This window comes from Giraffa tippelskirchi, chromosome 7 (assembly GCF_054371585.1).
Source record: "Giraffa tippelskirchi isolate mGirTip1 chromosome 7, T2T-mGirTip1v1.2.pri, whole genome shotgun sequence".
Classification (NCBI taxonomy): domain Eukaryota; kingdom Metazoa; phylum Chordata; class Mammalia; order Artiodactyla; family Giraffidae; genus Giraffa; species Giraffa tippelskirchi.
The window spans coordinates 44653417-44675842 of NC_137281.1; the positions used below are offsets into that span (position 1 = coordinate 44653417).

The 22426-nt window shown below is 40.7% G+C and overlaps 1 pseudogene; it reads right to left on the minus strand.

The window, feature by feature from the left end:
• The window catches only part of LOC145512394 (uncharacterized), a 28372-nt pseudogene extending 14090 nt beyond the window's left edge, over nt 1–14282 (minus strand).
• Between the last annotated feature and the right edge of the window lie 8144 nt (nt 14283–22426).

The following is a 22426-nucleotide window of genomic DNA, read 5'->3' on the forward strand; positions in this document are numbered from 1 at the left end:
GTAATCACACAATTGTAGCTCTCTGGGTCATTAAAATCTTTTCATATAGTTCTTCTTTGTATTCTTGCCACCTCTTCTTAGTATCTTCTGCTTCTGTTAGGTCCATACAATTTCTGTCCTTTATTGAGCCCATCTCTGCATGAAATATTCCCTTGGTATCTCTAATTTTCTTGAAGAGATCTCTAGTCTTTCCCATTCCATTGTTTTCCTCTATTTCTTTGCACTGTTCACTTAGGAAGGCTTTCTTATCTCTCCTTGCTATTTTTTGGAACTCTGCATTTAGATGGATATATCTTTCCTTTACTGCTTTGCCTTTAGCTTCTCTTCTCTTCTCAGCTATTTGTAAGGCCTTCTTAGACAACTATTTTGCCTTTTTGCATTTCTTTTTCTTGGGGATGGTTTCTACCTCCTGTAGAATGTTGTGAACCTCTTTCCATAGTTCTTCAGACACTCCATCACGTCTAATCCCTTGAATCTATTTGTCACTTCCACTGTATAATCATAAGGGATTTGCTTAAAGTCATAAATGGCCTAGCAGTTTTCCCTTCTTTCTTCAATTTAAGTCTGAATTTTGCAATAAGGAGTTCATGATCCAAGCCACAGTCAGCTCCCAGTCTTGTTTTTCATGAATGTATAGAGCTTTTCCATCTTCAGCTGCAAAGAATGGAATCAATCTGTTTTTAGTATTGACCATCTGGTGGTATCCATGGGTAGAGTCATCTCTTGTGTTGCTAGAAGAGGATTTATGCTATGACCAGTGCGTTCTCTTGGCAAAACTCTTAGACTTTGCACTGCTTCGTTTTGCACTCATAGGCCAAACTTGCCTGTTACTCCAGGTGTCTCCTGACTTCCTACTTTTGCATTCAGTCCCCTGTGATGAAAAGGACATCTTTTGTGTGTGTATGTGTGTGTGCGTGTGTTAATTCTAGAAGGTCTTGTAGGTCTTCATAGAACTATTCAACTTCAGCTTCTTCAGCATTAGTGGTTGGGGTATAGACTTGAATTACTGATATATTGAATGGTTTGCTTGGAAGTGTATCAAGATCATTCTGTCATTTTTGAGATAGCACCCAAGTACTGCATTTCAGACTCTCTCATTGACTATAAGAGTTGATCCATTTCTTCTAAGGGATTCTTACCTACTGTAGTAGATATAATAGTCATCTAAATTAAATTCACCCATTCTGGTCCATTTTAGTTCACTGATTCCAAAAATGTTGATGTTCACTCTTGCCATCTCCTGTCTGACCACTTTCAATTTACCTTGATTCATGGACCTAACATCCCAGGTTCCTATGCAATATTTTTCTTTACAGCATCGGACTTTATTTTCACAGACGTATCCACAACTGGGTGTCGTTTCTGCTTTGGCTCCGCCTCTTCTTTCCTTCTGGAGTTATTTCTTCGCTCTTCTCCAGTAGCACAGTGGGCACCTACTGTCCTAGGGAGTTTGAATCAGTGTCATATCTTTTTTCCTTTTCATACTGTTCATGGAGTCCTCAAGGCAAGAATACTGAAGTGGTTTGCCATTCCCTTCTCCAGGACCATGTTTTGTCAGAACCCTCTATCATGACCCATCCATCTTGGGTGCCCCTCCATGGCATGGCTCATAGTTTCATTGAGTCAGGTAAGGCTGTGATTCATGTAATCAGTTTGGATAGTTTTCTGTGATTGTGATTTTCTTTCTGTCTGCCCTCTGATGGATACAGATAAGAGCCTTGTGGAAACTTTCTGATGGGATGGACTGGCTGTGGGGGAATCTGGGTTTTGCTCTGATGACCATGCTCAGTAAATCTTTAATCCAATTTTCTGCTGTTGGGGGGGGCTATGTTCCCTCCCTGTAGTTTGGCCTGATGCCAAACTATGGCAGGGCTAATGGTGTAATGGCAACTTCTTTCAAAAGGATCTATGCTCCCAGGACTGTTGTAGTCAGTGCCCCTGACCACACAACAGACCACTGCCAACCCACACTTCTGCCAGAAACTCTGGGACACTCATAGGCAAGTCTGGCTCAGTCTCTTGTGGGGTCACTGCTTCTTTCTCCTGGGTCCTTGTGTGTACAAGGTTTTGTTGTGCCCTCCAAGAGCCTGTTTCCCCAGTTTTGCGGAATTTCTATAATCAAACCCCACTGGCCTTCAAGCCAAATTCTCTAGTGGTTCTGTCCCTTTGCCCAGTCCCCAGGTTGGGAAACCTGTTGTGGACCATAGAACTCTTGCAACAGTGCGAGAACTTCTTTGGTATAACTCTTCTCCAGTTTGCAGGTCTACCCTACTGTGTATGCATAGTGTATTTCTTAAGTATCATCTGTTAATGAGCATTTAAGTTGTTTCCATGTCTTGGCTATTATGAACAGTGCTGCCATGAACATTGGGATGCATGTGTTTTTTTGAATTAGAATATTTGTCATTTCTGGGTATATGCCTAGGACTAGGATTGCTGGATCATATAGTAGTAGTTCTGTTCTCAGTTTTTAAAGAACTGGCCATACTGTTTTCCATAGTGGTTGCACCAATTCACACTCCCACCAAGAATTGTAGGAGAGTCACCTTTTCGCCACACCCTCTCCAGAATTTATTTGTAGACTTTTTGGTGATATCTGTTCTGAATAGTGTGAGGTGATACCTCACTGTGGTATTGATTTTGCTTATCTCAAATAATCAGTGATGTTGAACATCTTTTCACATGCCTATTGACCATCTGTATGTCTTCTTTGGATAAATGTTCATTTAGGTCTTCTGCCCATTTTTTTGATTGGGTAGTTTGTCTTTTGATATTGGTTGTATGAGCTGTTTGTCAATTTTGGAAATCAATCCCTTGTCAGTCACATAAATATTTTCTCCCATTCTGTAGATCTTTTTGTTTTGTTGATGTGCAAAGTCTTTTTTTTTTTTTTTATAAATTTATTTATTTTTAGTTGGGGGCTAATTACTTTACAATATTGTAATAGTTTTTGCCATACATTGACATGAATCAGCCATGGGTTTACATGTGTTCCCCCTCCTGGACCCCCCACCCACCTCCCTCCCCATCCCATCCTTCTGGATCATCCCATTGCCCCGGCCCTGAGCCCTTGTCACATGCATCGAACATGGAATGGTGTTCTGTTTCACATATGATAATATACATGTTTCAATGCTATTCTCCCAGAACGTCCCACCCTCACCTTCTCCCTCAGAGTCCATAAAATTGTTCCATGCATCTGTGTCTCTTATTCTGTCTCGCATATAGGGTTATCGTTACCATCTTTCAAATTCCATATATATGCATTAGTATACTGTATTGTTGTTTTTCTCTCTGGCTTACTTCACTCTGTATAATGGGCTCCAGTTTCATCCATCTCAGTAGAACCGATTCAAATGTATTTTTTTTAATGGCTGAGTAATATTCCATTGTGATGTGCAAAGTCTTTTAAGTTTGATTAGGTCCCACTTGTGTATTTTTGCTTTTATTTCTTTTGCCTTGGGAGACTGATATAAGAAAATATTGCTACAATTTATGTCCAAAAATGTTTTGCCTATGTTCTCTTCTAGGAGTTTTATGGTGCCATATCTTATACTTGGATATCTAGACAAAAACAAACCACCTTGAATTTATTTTTTACATGGTATAAGTATTCTAACTTCATTGATTTATATGAGTTTGTCCACTTTTTCCAACACCATTTGCTAAAGAGACTGTCATTTCTCCATTTTATATTCTAATCTTCTTTGTTAACGATTAATTGATCATTGGTGGATGGGTATGTTTCTGGGCTTTCTATTCTATCCTAACAATCTATATTTCTCTTTTTGTGCGAATACCATGCTGTTTTGATTACTGTAGCTTTGTAGTACTGACTGAAGTCTGGGAGGTTTATGTCTCTAGTTTTGTTCTCTTTCCTCAGAGTTGCCTTGGTGATTCTGGATCTGTTTCTGAGTAAATTTTTGGACTATTTGTTCTAGTTCTGTGGAAAATGTCATGGGTGATTTAATAAAGATTGCATTAAGTCAGTAGATTCTTTTGAGTAGTATGGCTATTTTAACAATATAATTCTTTCAGTCAACATGGGATATCTTTTCATTTCTTTGAATAATTTTCAATTTCATTTATTGGTGTTTTATAATTCTTGGGTTTATTCCTACTTCATTTTTTAACTCAATTTTAAATGAGATCTCTTTACTTTCAAATATTTCACTGTTAGTGTCAATGTAAAGAAATTTAAGAGGCTTCTGTATATTAATCTTGTATCCTGCTACCTTGCTGAATTCACTTATTAGCTCTTAAAGTATTTTTGTAGAGGAGACTTTTGGGTTTTCTATATACTATATCCTGTTATCTGCATATAATGACAATTTTATCTCTTCCCTTCCAATTTCAATAACTTTTATTTCTTTTTCTTGTCTGATTGTTGTAGCTAGGACTTCTACACTATATTGAAATACAGGTAGGGAAAGTGGGCATTCTTATTTTATTCCAGAGTTTAGTGGGAAATCTTTCAACTTTTCACCATTGAGTATTATGGATTTGCCACAAATGGCTTTTATTATGTTCAGATATGTTCCCTCTATATCACTTTGGTGAGGGTTTTTAATTATGAATGCATGTTAAGTTTTATCAAGTGATTTTTCTGCATTTATTGAGATGATCATGTGGTTTCTGTCTTTTCTTTTGTTAATGTAGTATATAATAGCATTGATTGATTGATACTGAACCACCCTTGTAACTTTGCATTAAATCCAACTTGATAATGGTGTATGATCCTTTCTATGTATTGTTGGATTCAGTTTGCTATTATTTTATTGAGGACTTTTAATCTATAGTCATCAAAGTTATTGGTCTGTATTTTTTTGTAATGTCTTTGGTATCAAGTGATTGTAGCTTCATAGAATGACTTTGGAAATTTTCCCACCTCTTCAATCTTTCGAATAGCTTGAGAATGATAGGTATGAGTTCTTCTTTGTATGTTTGGTAGAATACCATACAGAAGTCATCTAATCCTGAACTTTGGTTTGCAGGGAGGGTTTTTTTTTTTTTTTTTTACAGAATCTATTTTACTTCTAGAGATCAGTCTGTTCAAACTGTTTCTTTTTGACTCAGTTTTGGCAGGCTGTATGTTTCTAGGAACTTGTACATTTCTTCTAAGTTGTCCAATTTGTGGGCATATAACTATTCATAGCATTCTCTTATGATTGCTTTAAATTTCAGGAGTGTCTGTTGTTTCTTCTCTTTTATTTGGTTCTTCTCTCTTTTTTTCTTAATGAGTCTGGCTGGAGGTTTGGCAGTGTTCTTTATCCTTTCAAAACACTAGTTTTATTAATGTGTTCTATTGTTTTTATCACTATTTTCTTTATTTCCTCTCTAATCTTTACGATTTCCTTCATTTTGCTGACTTTGGGTTTTGTAGGTAGGGTTGTTTATTTAAGACTTTTCTTGTTTCTCAAGGAAGATCTGTGTCACTATGAACTTCCCTCTTAGAACACTTTTGCTGCATCCCCTAGATTTTGTAAGGTTGTTTTTTCATTGTCATTTGTCTCAACATTGTATTTGTCATTTATGCTTTATGGTTTCCTCTTTGATTTCATTTTTGACTCACTAGTTTTTTAGCAGCATATTGTTTACTTTCTCTTTGATCATTTTTTCTCACATTTTTCTTTCTGTGGTTGATTTCTAGTTATATACTGTTGCAGTCAGAATGCTTGAAATATTTGAATGTTTGAAACAATTTCTATCCTCTTAAATCTGTGGCAGCTTGTTTTGTGTCCTAATATGTGGTCTATTCTAGAGAATGTTCCATGTGTGCTTGAAAAGAATGTGTATTCTGGATTTTTTCTTAATTTTATTTTTTTGATGCATCAGTAGTATCCTGTGGATATCAACTAAGTTCAACTTTTCTATCGTGTCACATAGGACCTCTGTTGCTTCATTGCTTTTCTATCTGGAAGATCCGTCCTTTGATGTCAGTAGGGTGTTAAGGTCTCCTTTCAATATTTTTGTTGGATTAGATTTATTATTGCTTTTTTCTTTTAGTTTTTGCTGGTCTGAGAAATTCTATTGTCTCTTTTTCTATTCTAAATGATAATCTTTCTGACTACAGTGTCCTAGGTTTCAGGGTTTTTTCCTTTCAGGACTTTGAATTCATCATGACTTTCCTTATTGTCTGCAAAGTTTTTGTAGAGAAACCAGCTGATAGCCTTATGGGGGTTCGCCTGTAACTGACTCTTTTTTCCCTCTTGCTGCCTTTAGAATCCTCTTTATTTTTAACTTTTGCCATTTTAATTAGATGTCTTGGTATGAGTCTGTTTGAGTTCATCTTATTTGGGACCCTCTGTGCTTCCTATACTTGGATATCTGCTTCCTTCCTTAACTTTGGGAAGTTTTCAGCCATATTTCTTCAAATACATTTTCAATTCATTTTTCTCTTTCTTCTCCTCTGGCACCTCTATTATGCATGGGTTGGCATACTTTATATTATTCCATAGATTTTTGTATGTTGCTTTCATTTTCCCATTTGTCTTTCTGTCTGCTGTTCTGATTAGGTTATTTCCAGTATTCTGTTCTCCACAGCTGGGCTTCCCTGCTGCCCAGTGGTAAAGAATCTATCTGCCAATGCAGAAGATGCAAGTTCTATCCCTAGGTCAGGAAGGTCCCCTGGAGGAGGAAAAGGCAACTCACTCCAGTATTCTTGCCTGGGAAATTCCATGGACAGAGGAGCCTGGCGAGCTACAGTCCATGGGATTGCAAAAGAGTCGGACAAGACTTAGCGACTAAACAGCAACAACAATCCTCCATGACACTTATTCATTCTTCTTCATTATTTAGTGTGTTATTCATTGCTTTTAGATCAGTTTTTATCTCAGCAATTGAGTTGCCTAATTTTGATTGGCTCCTCTTTATAGTTTCTAGTTCTTTGTTACAGTGCTCTGCATTTCTATCAATTAGGAGTAGTTCCTCTGCTTTTTCATTTTACTTAAATTTCTCTGTCTTTATGAATTTAGGAAAAACCATGGTTTTTCCTACTATGGTTTTGAAGGGCTGTTTTTATGTATGAGCCTCTCTGTGTAGACTATATGAACCCAGTATTTTTGTGTAAGAGCTGTTTTTGGTATGGATGTCTGCCATGTAGTGTGCCAGCCATGATCTCCTTGATAGTGTGTGTAATTGGTGTTGTGATGACCAGAGCCTGCACTGGATGTTAGGCAGGGCTTCCCCTTTTCTCTGTGGCTAGCACAGCCCTTCTAGGGGCAGGGTCTGCTCCCAAGGGGTTGGGTTCGATAAGGTTCTGTTGCCCTTGTGTGCTCTGTTGCCAAGGAGGTGAGTGCTGAAGCAAGTGAGGCCTATTTAGTCGCAGCAAACCTATGTGTTGCCCATGCAGGTATCTGCAGTTCTGCGCAGAAACAGCTGAAGTTTGCATTGTTTTCTCTCTTGTGTTTGTCCCATATCTTCCTTGTGTTTGTCTAGTGCTAAGTTGTCACTGGGGACCAGGGCATTGTGGCTGCAAGAGTTGAGGTGGTTGTGCTTTAGCCTGGAACCTATGCTGCCTCTATGGTAAGTCTTACCCAGGGCCTGTTGGCTCCAGATCAAGTTTCAATCTGCAGTGTGAGTGGATGGAACTGGAGCACTCCCACTGGGAAAGAAATACTGCATACTCCTACCCAGAAGCTATCCACTGGAGACACAAGCTTCTGTGATGCTGCCTACCACCTGGTATATGCACCAACAAACTCCTCTGCTGCCAGACCCACCCCTAGATCCACTCCCACTATGGGAGCACTGATAATGGGGGACTCCAATGTCAGCCCCACCCTCAACATGCAGCTCACAAACCCCACTGCTGCTAGAACCACAGGCCACTGTGAATACACTGGCAATAGAGCTCCTATGGTGGAACCATGCCCAGCCCTACACATACTAACAATGGCTAGGCCCAGATTACACTCTAGGCCCTCCAGGCTGTCCCCCACAGTTAGACTGAATTCTCTCCCAGGGCCTATCTGCTGAAATCCAAGTTTCCTTGACTAGCTGCTCTTGGTACTAGCAGCCCCATTGGAAAGGATGGAAGATGGCAGCTGTCAGAGCAGGTTACTCTCTGTCCTGATTGCTAGCAAGCCAGCAGGCACATACTTCTCATGAGCAGAGTTCAGGTCCTTCTAGTCCTTTTATCCCTCCCAGCAGACCACACAGAAGGCAAGGAGGGTTCCAGAACAAGGGGCCACCCATGTGGACTTTTTCTCTTTCACAGTTCCTTCCCAGGGATGTCAGTCCCTTTCTGATGCCTTTTTTTCTTTCCCTATACCCAGTTATGCAGGAATGTTTCTTGAAGCTTTGGTTGTATAAGAGATCTTCTGCCAATTTTCAGTTGGTTTCCTGTGAGAATTGTTCCACATGTAGATATATTTTTGATATGTTTGTGGAGACAGGTGACCTCTACATCCTCCTACTCTACCATCTTGATCTCCTCCCCAACTATAGCTTATTTTAAAAATCTGTACATGGTGATTGAGGTGCTCACTTTAATTAAATTTTTATTGATTCTCCCTTACTTTACATATTTAGTTGCTATTATTTTTGGTGCACATACAGATTTATCATGACATAATACTCTTTATTTATCCTGCTTAGTGCTTTCACCCTTAAATCCCACTTAAATTTCAACAGGACCATTTTAGTGGGTCCAAGTACTTGTGGTTTCTACATGACCACAGTAAAGTGGGATCTTTGATATACTTTTATTTATTCCCTGTGCTTTTACTTATCACCTATACTCTTTCTTCATAGTCTGTTTCATAATCACCACTGCTTTACAACTTCACATGCATCCTTTTTGCATCATCCTCCTCCACCTCCCAGCTCATAAATTTGCTGAGTATTTATTAGAATTCCCCCTACTATACCCATTCGGTTTGAAGAATTTTTGCTTTTTTCTATTTTATATAACAATGTCAGTCTATCCATATCCATTTGCAGATATTCTGTTGTTCACCTCATTTTTTTCTTTCCCCCAGCTGAATTTCTCTATTCTTTTCTCTTTTTTGTGGCCAATCATTTCCTGAGTATATTCTTAGCTGGAGCATATGGGTGATATACTCCAACTTCTTGCATATAAAGAAATATTTTTAGATCCATTTAAAAGTATTCAGTACTTCAGAAGCCACAGGAATCTTGAGGTTTATGAACAATTTAAGAAGTTATTAATGGAGAGAGATAATAATTCAAACTGGTTCTCTATCCTTTGGTTTCTGCAGAAGGATAGGAAGACCTATTTCCTTTCCGTGAAAGGCACAGACTTTTCTCTTCCATGAAAGACTTAGAAGTCAACCCATGTGAAGGCTGAAATTGGACATTGCTGGAAATTACCTGCCTGGAGCAGCCAGAAAGTGATGCAAATATTAGAGCAATCAGCACAACTGAAAGGGCAGCTGGAGAGAGAGTGTTTAAGACAAATAGAGCAGAGTCTCCACTTGCACTCACTAGGGGAAGAGAGCCAGTCGAGCCTGTCCAGGTGATTGAAGTAGGTAGTCCTTTCTTTGCTCTCATTTCAGAGATCTCACCAAGCAAGATTTAATTTTCCAGATAGACTTCTTTGTAGAAAGAAGCCATGCCTCAATAAAAATAAATTCCTTTCTGGTACCAGTCAGATTTATTTTGATAAATAAATGTATTGTTCCAAGAGCATGATTCTAAGTAAAGGAGGAGAAGGAAGGAGAAGGGAGAAAAAGGAGTCAGGGAGAAGTTTTCATGTCTGAATCCATGTGAATCCACTGTAAGAATTTCTCTGTAGGAATCACATCTAACCTGAGATCATTTGGAGAAGGTACCACTTTCAGTTTTCCAGAGAGAATCACCACTACCTACAGATTTAATACAGCCAGAAAAAGATAAATAGATAACCTTTAGCCCCTCTGACAAACTTAACTGAAGATTTTGCCCGAGAACAAAGGGGGTGACTTATTTCCTTATATCCTCTCTACATATTGATGTGCATTCTCTCGACCCTTTGAGACAACATTCTAGGACCACTGATCTGAGCCCAATGCCTCATGGTAATTACATTTTTTCAGATCTCAAGGAAGAGCCCTTGAGTGTGTATTTTTAATTATAAGGTAAGTAAGTAAAATATAAGTATTGACTCTATGTATATGAAACATCTTGGGCAAAGTCATGCGGGTGAGTCCTAGGACCAGTTGGGAGTATTCATATAGTCTTACATGAGGCACTTCATTTCTTCTTATCCTCAGATGTGCTCTCACATCATTTGAATATACAGCATCTGTGCCATTGTTCTCAATTGCATTCTCTGATGGGAAGCTATATGACTTGATCTCTTACACATTATAGGTGTTTCATAAGGATTATCATTTAAAATAAGGGGAAAAGGCTCACTCCAGGGTGCCACATATTAAACATTTTATCTCTTCTTTTTAAAACAATCAGAGCTAAATGTTTTTACAGATAATCCCAGGTCTCATTAAAGGGGAGTAAATGTTCACTCTTATGAACACTTTACAGAGTCCTCAATAACCTAACTCATTAACATTTCCCTGTTTTCTTTTCCCATTTTCACATTTCCCCTAGTTTCCTCACCTTTTGAAATTCATCTGAGCATCTCTGTCTTGTGTACCCTTGGCTGTGTTCCCCTGACTTTGCTTCCAGAAATGATTTCTGTGGCTATTTATTTAATGTCACCTGCTCATGTAGTATCACTAAAAACACAAAACTTTTCCTATAATGGGCTGTCAGGAGTTGATGTCTTTATGTAATTTTCAAACTTTGCATTGTGTTTTGGAGAGGGAAGAAATCAATAAAGCTAGTAATTTTTGCCCTTACTTCACCTTCAGGTATTATTTTATTACTGAGAATGTTGAGTCTACAATTGGACGGACAGATTCTCCTCCTTGAAAAGGTAATGATGCCTCATGATTGCAGGATTCCATAGCACTTCCCATCTATCCCCCCACCTACAGGATGGACTGAGGTCATTCTAGATACAGAGCATTAGTTCTCCCTCTCTGAGTGGGAGGCTTCAACTTCATGCTCAGTTGAATAAGTTTCTTTAGTGTAGCAGAAGCCTCTCAGGTCATCCTCTGGATTCCAGGATGAGCCAATCCTAATCCCTTCCTTAGAAATATGGATTGGGACTGTGTAGCAAGACCCTGAGCTTGAAAAATAATGCATTACTGTGGGCTCTGTCTCCTCCAGGTGACCTGGAGAACAGAAGAAGAAAGGACCTGGAATGAGGAAGATGTACAGAGAGGAGCCACAGTGAAGGCAAAGAGAGGATCCTTCTTGGTGACAGTTATGCCTTTCAGCTCAGTTCAGTCACTCAGTCGTGTCTGACTCTTTACGACCCCATGGACTGCAGCACGCCATGCTTCCTTATCCATCACCAACCCCCAGAGCTTGCTCAAACTCATGTCCATCGAGTCAGTGATGCCATCCAACCATCTCATCGTCTGTCATCCTCTTCTCCTCTGGCCTTCAATCTTTCCCAGCATGAGGGTCTTTTCCAATGAGCCAGTTCTTCACATCAGGTGGCCAAAGTATTGGAGTTTCAGCATCAATCCTTCCAATGAATATTCAGAACTGATTTCTTTTAGGATTGACTTGTTGGATCTCCTTGCAATCCAAGGGACTCTCAAGAGTCTTCTCCAACACAACAGTTCAAAAGCATCAATTCTTTGGCACTCAGCTTTCTTTATAGTTCAACTCTCATATCCATACACGACTATTGGAAAAACCATAGCTTTGACTAGACATACCTTTATCAGTAAAGTAATGTCTGCTTTTTAATATGCTGTCTAGGTTGGTTATAGCTTTTCTTCCAAGGAGCAAATGTCTTTTAATTTCATGGCTTCAGCCACCATCTGCAGTGATTTTGGAGCCCAAGAAAATAAAGTCTCTCACTGTTTCCATTGTTTCTCTATTTATTTGCCATGGAGTGATGGGACCAGATGCCATGATATTTGTTTTTTGAATGTTGAGTTTTAAGCCAGCTTATTCACTCACAAGAGGCTCTTTAGTTCCTCTTCACTTTCTGCCTTAAGGGTGGTGTCATCTGCGTATCTGAGGTTATTGATATTTCTTCCAGCAATCTTGACTCCAGCTTGTGCTTCATCCAGCTTGGCATTTCACATGATGTACTCTGCACGTGTGTTAAATAAGCAGGGTGACGATACACAGCCTTGACATACTCCTTTCCCAATTTGGAACCAATCTCTTCTTCCATGTCCAATTCTAACTGCTGCTTCTTGACCTACATACTGATTTCTCAGAAGACAGGTAAGGTGGTCTGGTATTCCCATCTCCTGAAGAATTTTCCACAGTTTGTTGTGATCCACACAGTCAAAGGCTTTGGCATAGTCAATAAAGCAGAAGTAGATGTTTTTCTGAAATTCTCTCGCTTTTTCTATGATCTAACATATGTTGGTAATTTGATCTCTGGTTCCTCTGCCTTTTCTAAAACCAGCTTGAACATCTGGAAGTTCACAGCCTGACTTGGAGAATTTTGAGGATTACTTTGCTAGCATGTGAGATGAGTGCAATTGTGCAGCTGTTTTTTTTTTTTTTTTTTCTTCATGAACATTCTCTGGCATTGCCTTTCTTTGGAATTGGAATGAAAACTGACCTTTTCAAATCTTATGGCCACTGCTGAGTTTTCCAAATTTGTTGGCATATTGAGTGCAGACTTTCACAGAATCATCTTTTAGGATTTGAAATAGCTTAGCTGGAATTCCAATACCTCCACTCACTTTGTTCATAGTGATGCTTCCTAAGGCCCACTTGACTTCACATTCCAGGATGTCTGGCTCTAGGTGAGTGATCACACAATCATGGTTATCTGGGTCATTAAGATCTTTTCTGTATAGTTCCTTGTATTCTTGCCACCTCCTCTTAATATCTTCTGCTTTTGTTAGGTCCATACTGCTTCTGTCCTTTATTGCACTCATCTTTGCATGAAACGTTCCCTTGGTATCTCTAATTTTCTTGAAGAGATCTCTAGTCTTTCCCATTCTATTGTTTTCCTCTATTTCTTTGCACTGATTGCTGAGGAAGGGTTTCCTATCTCTCCTTGCTATTCTTTGGAACTCTGCATTCAAATGGGTATATCTTTCCTTTTCTCCTTTGCATTTCGCTTCTCTTCTTTTCTCAGCTATTTGTAAGGCCTCCTCAGACAATCATTTTGCCTTTTTGCATTCTTTTTCTTGGGGATGTTTTTGATCACTGCCTCCTATACAATGTCACGAACCTCCATCCATAGTTCTTCAGACACTCTGTCTGTCACATCTAATCCCTTGAATCTAAGTGTCACTTCTACTGTATAATCGTAAGGGATTTGATTTAGGTCAAACCTGAATGTTCTAGTGGTTTTCCCTACCTTCTTCAATTTAAGCCTGAATTTTGCAATAAGGAGTTCATGATCTGAATCACAGTCAGCTCACCGTCTTGTTTTTGTTGACTGTATAGAACTTCTCCATCTTTGGCTGCAAAGAATATAATCAATTTGATTTTGGTATTGACTATCTGGTGATGTGCACGTGTAGAGTCTTTTGTTTTGTCGGAAGAGAGTGTTTGCCATGACCATTGTGTTTTCTTGGCAAAACTCTGTTAGCCTTTGCCCTGCTTCATTTTGTACTCCAAGGCCAAATTTGCCTGTTACTCCAGGTATCTCTTGACTTCCTACTTTTGCATTCCAGTCCCCTACGATGAAAAGGACATCTTTGTTTGGTGTTAGTTCTAGAAGGTCTTGTAGGTCATCATAGAACCATTCAACTTCAGTGTCTTCAGCATTACTGGTTGGGGCATAGAATTGGATTACTGTGATATTGAATGGTTTGCCTTGGAAAGTAAAAGAGATCATTCTGTTGTTTTTGACCACCAAAAGGTACTGCATTTCTGACTCTTTTGTTGACTATAAGGGCTACTCCATTTATTCTGAGGGATTCTTAGCCACAGTAGTAGATATAATGGTCATCTGAATTAGATTTGCCCATTTCATTCCATTTCAGTTCACTGATTCCTAAAATGTCAATGTTCACTCCTGTCATCTCCTGTTTGACCACTTTCAATTTACCTTGATTCATGAATCTAATATTCCAGGTTCCTATGCAATATTGCTCTTTACAGCATTGGACTTTATTTCTATCACCAGTCACATTCACAACTGGGCATTGTTTTTGCTTTGGCTCCATCTCTTCATTATTTCTTGAGTTATTTCCTCACTCTTCTCCAGTAGCATATTGGGCACCTACCGATCTGGGGAGTTCATCTTTCAGTGTCATATCTTTTTTCCTTTTCATTCTGTTCATGGGGTTCTCAAGGCAAGAATACTGAAGTGGTTTGCCATTCCCTTCTCCAGTGGACCACATTTTATCAGAATTCTCCACCATGACCTGTCCATCTTAGGTGGCCCTGCGTGGCATGGCTCATAGTTTCATTGACTTAGACAAGGCTGTGGTCCATGTGATCAGTTTGATTAGTTTTCTGTGACTGTGGTTTTCATTCTGTCCACCATCTGATGGATGAGGATAAGAGACTTACAGAGCTTCCTGATGGGAGAGACTGACTGTGGGGTAACTGGGTCTTGTTCTGATGGGCAGAGGGCATGCTCAGCAAATCTTTAATCCAATTTTCTATTGATGGGCAGGGCTCTGTTCCCTCCCTGTTGTTTGACCTGAGACCAAACTATGGTGGAGGTAATGAAGATAATGTTGACCTCCTTCAAAAGGTCCCATGCACACACTGCTGCACTCAGTGCCCTTGACCTTGCAGCAGGCCACCGCTGACCCATGCCTCTGCCAGAGACTCTTGGACACTCACAGGCAAGTCTGGGTCAGTCTCTTGTGGAATCACTTCTCCTTTCTCCTGAGTCCTGGTGCGCACAAGGTTTCATTTGTGCTCTCCAAGAGTCTGTTTTCCCAGTCCTGTGTAAGTCCTATAATCAAATCCCACTGGCCTCCAAAGTCAAATTCTCTGGGAGTTCTCAGTCTCTTTGCCAGATCTCCAGGTTGGGAAATCTGTTGTGGGCCCTAGAACTTTCTTAACTGTGTAAGAATTTCTTTGGTATCATTGTTCTGCAATATGTGGGTCATCTGCTTGGCAGCTGTACGGCGGGGTTAATGGCAACCTCCTCCAAGAGGGTTTATGCCACAGGCTGTGTGACCAAGTACCTGTGCCCAGAGCTCCTGCCCCTGCAGTAGGCCACTGCTGACTCGTACCTCCACAGGAGACCCAAGCACAGGTCTGGCTCAGTCTCTGTGGGTTCTCTGGGTCCTGGTGCAGTTTTGTTTGAGTCCTCTGAGTGGGTATGGGCTTTGATTCTAAATGTGGTTTCACCCCTCCTACCATCTTACTGGAGCTTCTCCTTTGCCCTTGAACGTGCAGTATCTTTTTTTGGTGGAATCCAACTTTCTCCTGTCAATGGTTGTTCAGCAGCAGGTTGTAATTTTGGAGTTCTCACAGGAGAAGATGAGTGCACATCTTCCTACTCTGCCATCTGTGCCTTTGGTTCCATTCTTTTCTGAAACTCAGCTGCATCATGGATCCATGAGCTACCCTGATATCCTTATAACCAGTTCCTCTTATTTGCTTTTTCTCCTTGAATAGCTCCAATAGGTTTGTGATCCAACCAATTAGATCCTTACTAATAAACATGAGTGTGTGTGTCACTCAGTCATGTCTGAATCTGTGACCCCAGAGACTATAGCCCACTAAGCTCCTCCGTCTGTGGAATTCTCCAGGCAAGAATACCAGAGTGGGTAGCCATTCTCTTCTCCAGGGGATCTTCCTGGTCCAGGGATCAGACCCATCTTTCCTGCATTGCAGGCAGATTCTTTTCCATTTGAGGCACCAGGGAAGCCCACTAATAGATATATTTAAGCTTTAAGGAATTCTTCTTTCCTCCTTTTACCTCTTCCCATGTAATTGCTGGCTTTTGCCTTCGTGGTTTTGCTGAGAAAGTACTTGTACATTTGTGTGTTGTATATGGATCTGTATCATTATAGACAAAAGACTTATTTTCTCTATTCATGAGTAAGTGCAGCAAAATGCATTTCAGAACTTCCCTTTGAAACAGGAGGGATAGTGGCAGGGTGCAACCTTTAAAAGAATGACATAGCCATTGAGGATATGACAAAAACTGGTTGGAATCTATTAGGTTCAAGATGGTGGAAGATTTGACTTCCAGTAGACCTTGAACCTCATTATCTGCTCATTGTAATGCATTAGCATGTGCTAAATGACACATCTACGAGCACCATGACAGTTCCAAGGCTGATCATAAAAGGCCAAAAAGTGTGTGGTGGCCCACTTCTTGGAAATCCCTGTCCTCTCCCCCAAATAGTTGGAATTATTTAGCTTCATTAGCCTATGAAATTACCTCATTAGCCTCCCATTCATTAGCCTATGAAATTACCCATCTCATAAAATCTAACCATCTCATATTTCTGGGCCTTTCCCCTTCTGAAATGGCCCACATTGCATCTGTGAAGTGTGTTTCTCCCATAGCCACTCTTGCCTTTTGAGAGGGACAGCATTCTGTCTAAGGTATATCTCTCTAGATAAATCTACTTCTTACCTAACACTTTGCCTCTCACTGAATTCCTTCTGTTCTGAGACATAAAGAACCTGAGCTTTATTAAGTTCTTAGACCAGGTATGCAATCTCAATTAAAAGACAGTGGGTTCGAGACCCAGCCTGTGTGTTCAAGTCCCAGTCTGAGTTTGGTTGGATTCAAATCTCATCTCAGTGTGTGGTTTCATTCCATGTGAGATGTGCGGCTTCTCCTTGGTGAGCCACCTGCACCCCCTTATCAGATGCAGTCACTTGTCAGTACCAATCTATATGGAAGTGCAGACTGGTGTCAAAGAATCTTTCATGTTTTTCATAATAAATAAGAAATATGAATTTTATGAGAAATATCTTGGTTTTGAAATGTTGACTCAATTTGTGCTTAAATATGCAATAGACCAACCAAAAGAACACCTTGCAAAAAGTCTGTTGGCTGCTTGAGATCTCTACTGTAGCTACTCAGTAGCCTGTAGAACCTTGCTACTCAGCAGCACTGGCATCACCCAGGAACTTACTCAGAATACAGAATCCCAGGCCCACCCCAGACCTGATGAATCAGAATCTGCTTCTTAACAAGTTTTCTAGGTAGTTTGTTTGCACATGAAAGACTAAGAAATCTTGGCTTAATTCACTTGTTCATAAACTGGGCTGCGTTTTGAAATCATCTGAGGAGCTTAAAAAAGTACTGATATCTCTGGGTCCTACTCCCAGAGATTCTGTTTTAATTAGTTCAGGATGCAGCCTGGACATTTTTCTAAGCTCCCAAGTTGATTTTAACATGAAGCAAATGTCAAGAACTGCTGCTCTACCACAGATCCCCTACTTCCTCTCACCTCCCAGATAACACACCCAGCAGTACACTCAAACCTTATCTGCTTTGGCCTCTGAGTTGGTGACCCTTGACTGGAGTCGTACGACTTGACAAGAGTTGCAAATCAAAGGTCCACAAATATTGCCAGAATACAGAAGAACTCTTTTTTTTTTTTTTTTGGTCAAGAACAATGTTTCAAAAAAATTTTAATCTGATGGGCCTAAATTAGAAGACAGTACTTTCGTAAGTGCTGACAAAAAACATCAAGTATGAACATCTTAGAAAACTAAACTATTATGGCCAAAAGTACTCAATTACACACTCTAAAGATTCCAAATACACAAAGCTAAGCCAAGACCTGCACTTTAAATGATCTCAGTCATCTGAAAATTCCAGTCCTTCGAAAATATAGTCAAATGAGCAAAGGTAGCAAAACAACCAAGGCTGAACACTGAGAAAATGGACACCTAAAGTTAGAGTACAGGAAATATGTGTCCTTTTCAATTTTGAGACCTAATCATGCACTCTGATCATAGCTCCCACATTCTAGCAACTAAAACAAGCGTTTTTATTTGTTCTGAGTGTATGTGCATAAAGTTCTCCCAGTGCAATCAACTACAAACAAGAAAACAAACCCACAGTTCTTTACCTTCCCTGTGCCCATGCTCTTTGCAATGTGATGTAGTTTCTCCCTTTAAGAGGGAGAATCTATTGCCACTCTTTGATTCTGGACTGGCCTGGTAATTTCTTTGGCCAATAGAATAGGCAGAAGTGATGTGGTCCATTTCTGAACTTAAGCATCAAGAGGCTTTGTTCATTGCTTCTCTCTTTTAGGCCCCTGCTTCTGCAATGTGAGCAAGCTGAACTAGCTGAATGCAGAGAAGACCCAAGGCCTTCCTAAGCCAGCTCATAGCCAGGTGACTCAACATTTGAGAAAGACCAGCCAACATCAGCAGAGTCATCTACCTGCCCCACCACCGGACAAAGATTCATTAGCAAGCTTGTGTGTATGCATGATAAGTCGCTTCCGTCGTGTCTGACTCTTTGTGACCCTATGAACTGTATCCCCCGGCTTGTCTGTCCGTGGGATTCTCCAGGCAAGAATATTGGAGTGGATTGCCATGCCCTCCTGCAGGGAATCTTTCCAACCCAGGGATCAAACCTGTGTCTCCTGAAGCTCCTGTATTGCAGGAGGATTCTTTACCACCGAGCCACAAAGGAAGCCCTGAGTAAGCCTAGCTAAGACCAACAAATTCATCCATCCATCCCACAGAGTCATGAATCATATAAAAGCTTGATCTGGTTTGGAGTGCTTTGTTACACAGAAATAGCCAAGTGACATACCCACCCTAGAGAATTTTAACTAGACATTAAAACCCCAAAGAAACAACTAGAAATCAGCTAAGCTAAACTAGAAAAGACTAAGGAAGGTGACAAAGTGAACTACATGGCAGATGACTTCTCTAGTCTTGTCAACCAGGGATGCACAAGAATTCCCTTCTCCACATCCTCACCAAAACTTACCTTTTGTCTTTTTGATAGTAGGCATCCTAACAGCTGTGAGGTGATATCTTATCGTGGTTTTCCATTTCCCTGATGATTAGTGACGCTGAGCATCTTTCTATGTATTAGTTGGCCAGTTGTGTGAAAGATCTTGCTTATTAAATACTTGAGACACATGTTCTGGACTTCCCTGGTGGCTCAGTGGTAAAGAATCTGCCTGCTAGTGCAGGAGACATAGGTTCGATCTCTGAATCAGGAGGATTCCCTGGAGAAGGAAATGGCAACCCATTCCAGTATTCTTGCCTGGGAAATACTATGTACAGAGAAACCTGGTGGCCTACAGTCCACAAGTTGCAGAGAATTGGACATGACTTAGGGACTAAACGGCAACAACAGAAGTATGTTCTGGATATCTGTCTCTTTGTTCACACACACACACACACACACACACACACACACACACAGTGACAATTCTATAATTGTCTCATCAAAATCATCCCCATCTCCTGAGAGTCTCAGGAGACTATATAGCTCTCTGTATAGAGAGACTATACAGACCTACTATGTAATAGGTCACTGTTGACATTTCTTCACATCATTTTGAACTGAATACCACCCAGGACAGATGATCTCCCAGACAAAGAAATGGTTCCAAATGTTAACAGTGAGTCAAGAGCAGCCCAGATATGTGATCAGGAACATGCAAGGAAAGTAATTTTCAATAAGTTCCTGTGAATAGCAATTCTTAGAAAGCTTTCTATGGGACGCCATCTGGACGCATAACTATCACCAGGATGAAACAGCACTGGCTTCCACTCTTGCCGTGCACATGTCTTATAATTATCTATACTCCCAAGTTTTCTGAGTTTTTATTTTAAAAATTAAGGGAAACTTTATCATTTCACGTTTGGTTTTCAATACAATTGTAGCACACTTTCTAAAATGCCAAGTAATCTAAAAGTAATTTACATGTACACTAGGGATATGTCAGATTTTTAGGATATTTCCCTTCTTACTTCCCAAATTGTGCTCTGACTAATCTAGTAGTAAAATTAGTTAAATATTCAACTAGGCACAAGCTGCATGATTAGAGAGGATAGCTGTGAGAGCTGGAAGGAAACCAGGCTGATTTAAAATTTATCAAGAGATCATTTAATTTCATGCAATGAGCATTTCCTGCACTGCCAGGGAACTGGTCATCATTATTCATTAAGACACAACCCACATGGAGCTAGATTAAGGAGTGATCATTCAGAGACCTCACTAGTTTTTACATACAAATGAGACCCCATGGTCTTAACAGCACAGACCAGCCTCCAGATGGCAATTTCACCTTGCGGGTCATTAAAACAAATCTGTCCTTGGAGCTTTATCCAGCAGACAACGCCTTGCCCCACTACAATCAACCTGAAATGTGCAGCACATTGTTTGTTGCTGCCTTGATTAGAGTACACCAATCATCCAATTACACGGCATGATTTCTCAAGCCTCCCTTGAAACAAGCCCCTAGAAAACCAGAAGGAAAATCAAATTGAAGGAAGCCCCAGGATTTCAATAGGCTTTAACCACAAAGGCTTTAATTTGTTTCTAGGTGTATAAGGGGTGGAAGGGAAACAAGGTTATTTCCTGCCCGGTCTTTCCCGGGCAGGGATGCAGCTCAGCAGCAGAAGGTAAATGTGCCTGGTGGGAAAGCCTCCTCTGGCCTTTCATTCTTCCTTTCCCTGTAGGCTGACCAAGTAGGGTGCTTTCACCTTGGTTACTAACACGTAAATCGAGAGGAAGCAGCTCACTTCACTGACTGCATCATTAACTAGCAAGACCGTGCTTTACATTTGATAAAGTGACCTGCAAAATAGATCTTTTGCAGAAAGCATACATCCAAATGTCTCCTTATGAATAAAAACCAAGAGTCCATGAAAAGACTCCTCTTGAGAAACAACTAGCACTTTTTGGATTCCTGCCCTCAGGCTGATACAACACAAAGCACTGGGTACCGGTGTTAAATTTACTCTCAGCCTCTCTAGTGGGACCTTGAAGTTCAGATGGGTCTGTCCTTTGCTTATGGACAGGCAGGAGAGGCAACACAGAGTAAGAAATGATGCTGGACAATTTGATAAAACAAGCTCAGCTTTCAGTTCTTCCCAGAGGACAGGGAGACATGATTGGGAGCATGGACACTGGAAGCAGACCAATTGGAGTTTGAATTCTAATTTTACCACCTTTTGATCTTGGTAAAGCTCTTAAACTGCTCACCACTCTGAGACTTGGTTTCTACTGAGATAGAGATACTCCCTTTTATCTGCTAGATGAAGTCATAATTCATGCCAAGTGTCCAGCACAGGATATGACACATGAAGAGTATTAAGCCAATGCTAGTTATTATTATTTATCACGCTATTTTCCTTGATTTATTCTCCTTTCAGTCCCTTACTGGTGTAGCTCGAGAGCTTTACCTAAAACAACTTCCAGCAGATGAAAGTGAGAAGCAAATGGAGATCACCTGCCATGATGATGCTAAGGCAGTAATTAAACAGGAATTACCACCTAAATTCAACTGGGCAGGAGGGATCAGGTAGGAAATCTGGTCTATCCCTTTTTTACTAGAGGAAGAACTGTGCTTATGGTGACGCTGGAGCTGTAGGCAAAGGGTGTGGGGGTTGAGAGGAAATGGGAGCCTTGACGCCCATGGCTTTCACTTTGATTAAGACTCCATTCTTTGCACCATACCCTTCAACAATAGGAACAAGCTGTGGTCTGAGAGACCCAATTTTTATCTGCTGGCTCCCAGAGCCAGCCATCTGCCACATCTGATTGGGGGGTAGAGATAAAATTACACTGCTGCGGCATCACTTCCTTACTCCCTAAGAAATCCGGTGAAGGATGGCAGGCTGGCTGGCTGTGGCCACTTAGAGGGCAGTCCATTCCGTGTTAATGAGCAGGGACAAGCGGGACAGCAAAACCGGGAGAGCTGCATTTTATGTTTTTTCATGGGAGGGACCTCAGGGAAAGACAACATCCCATAGCAACCCTGCTAAAAGAAATCAGAACTATGTTAGTATGGTGACATCTCTATCAGTTTCCCAAACCAGAAGAACAAGGACAATTTTGAAAAGAGAAAAGCAGCCAGAAATAAGAAAGAAAGACTTCCGCATGAGATCACTGCCAAAACGCAATTCACCCGCAGCATGGAGATGAAAGCCTTCATAGAGACAGAAGGCACAGCTGGAGCAGCAGCAAAGGGCTCTTACTTGTAGAACTTTCCAGAAGCACTGGGGAGGCGGAGGGTGGGGCTGGTGAGAGATGGTGCATGATCTACAAACGTGGTGCTCTTCCAGCAGTTTTTTTTCACACTCTATGTTGACATAGAAGAGAGACATTGGAGGGCATAAGTGTGAAAGCAAGACGACAAAAAGCACAGAGAAAACCGTCCAAAGGGGGCATGTGCTTCCTACAGGCCCTCTCCCCAATCCGTTCACCCCATGTTAGCACCTGCTGACACTTGCGGCCCTAGCCCTGCTGTTAACCCCCGCTGGAACTTAGATTCATTTTCACCTACCAGCTAGGGGTGCT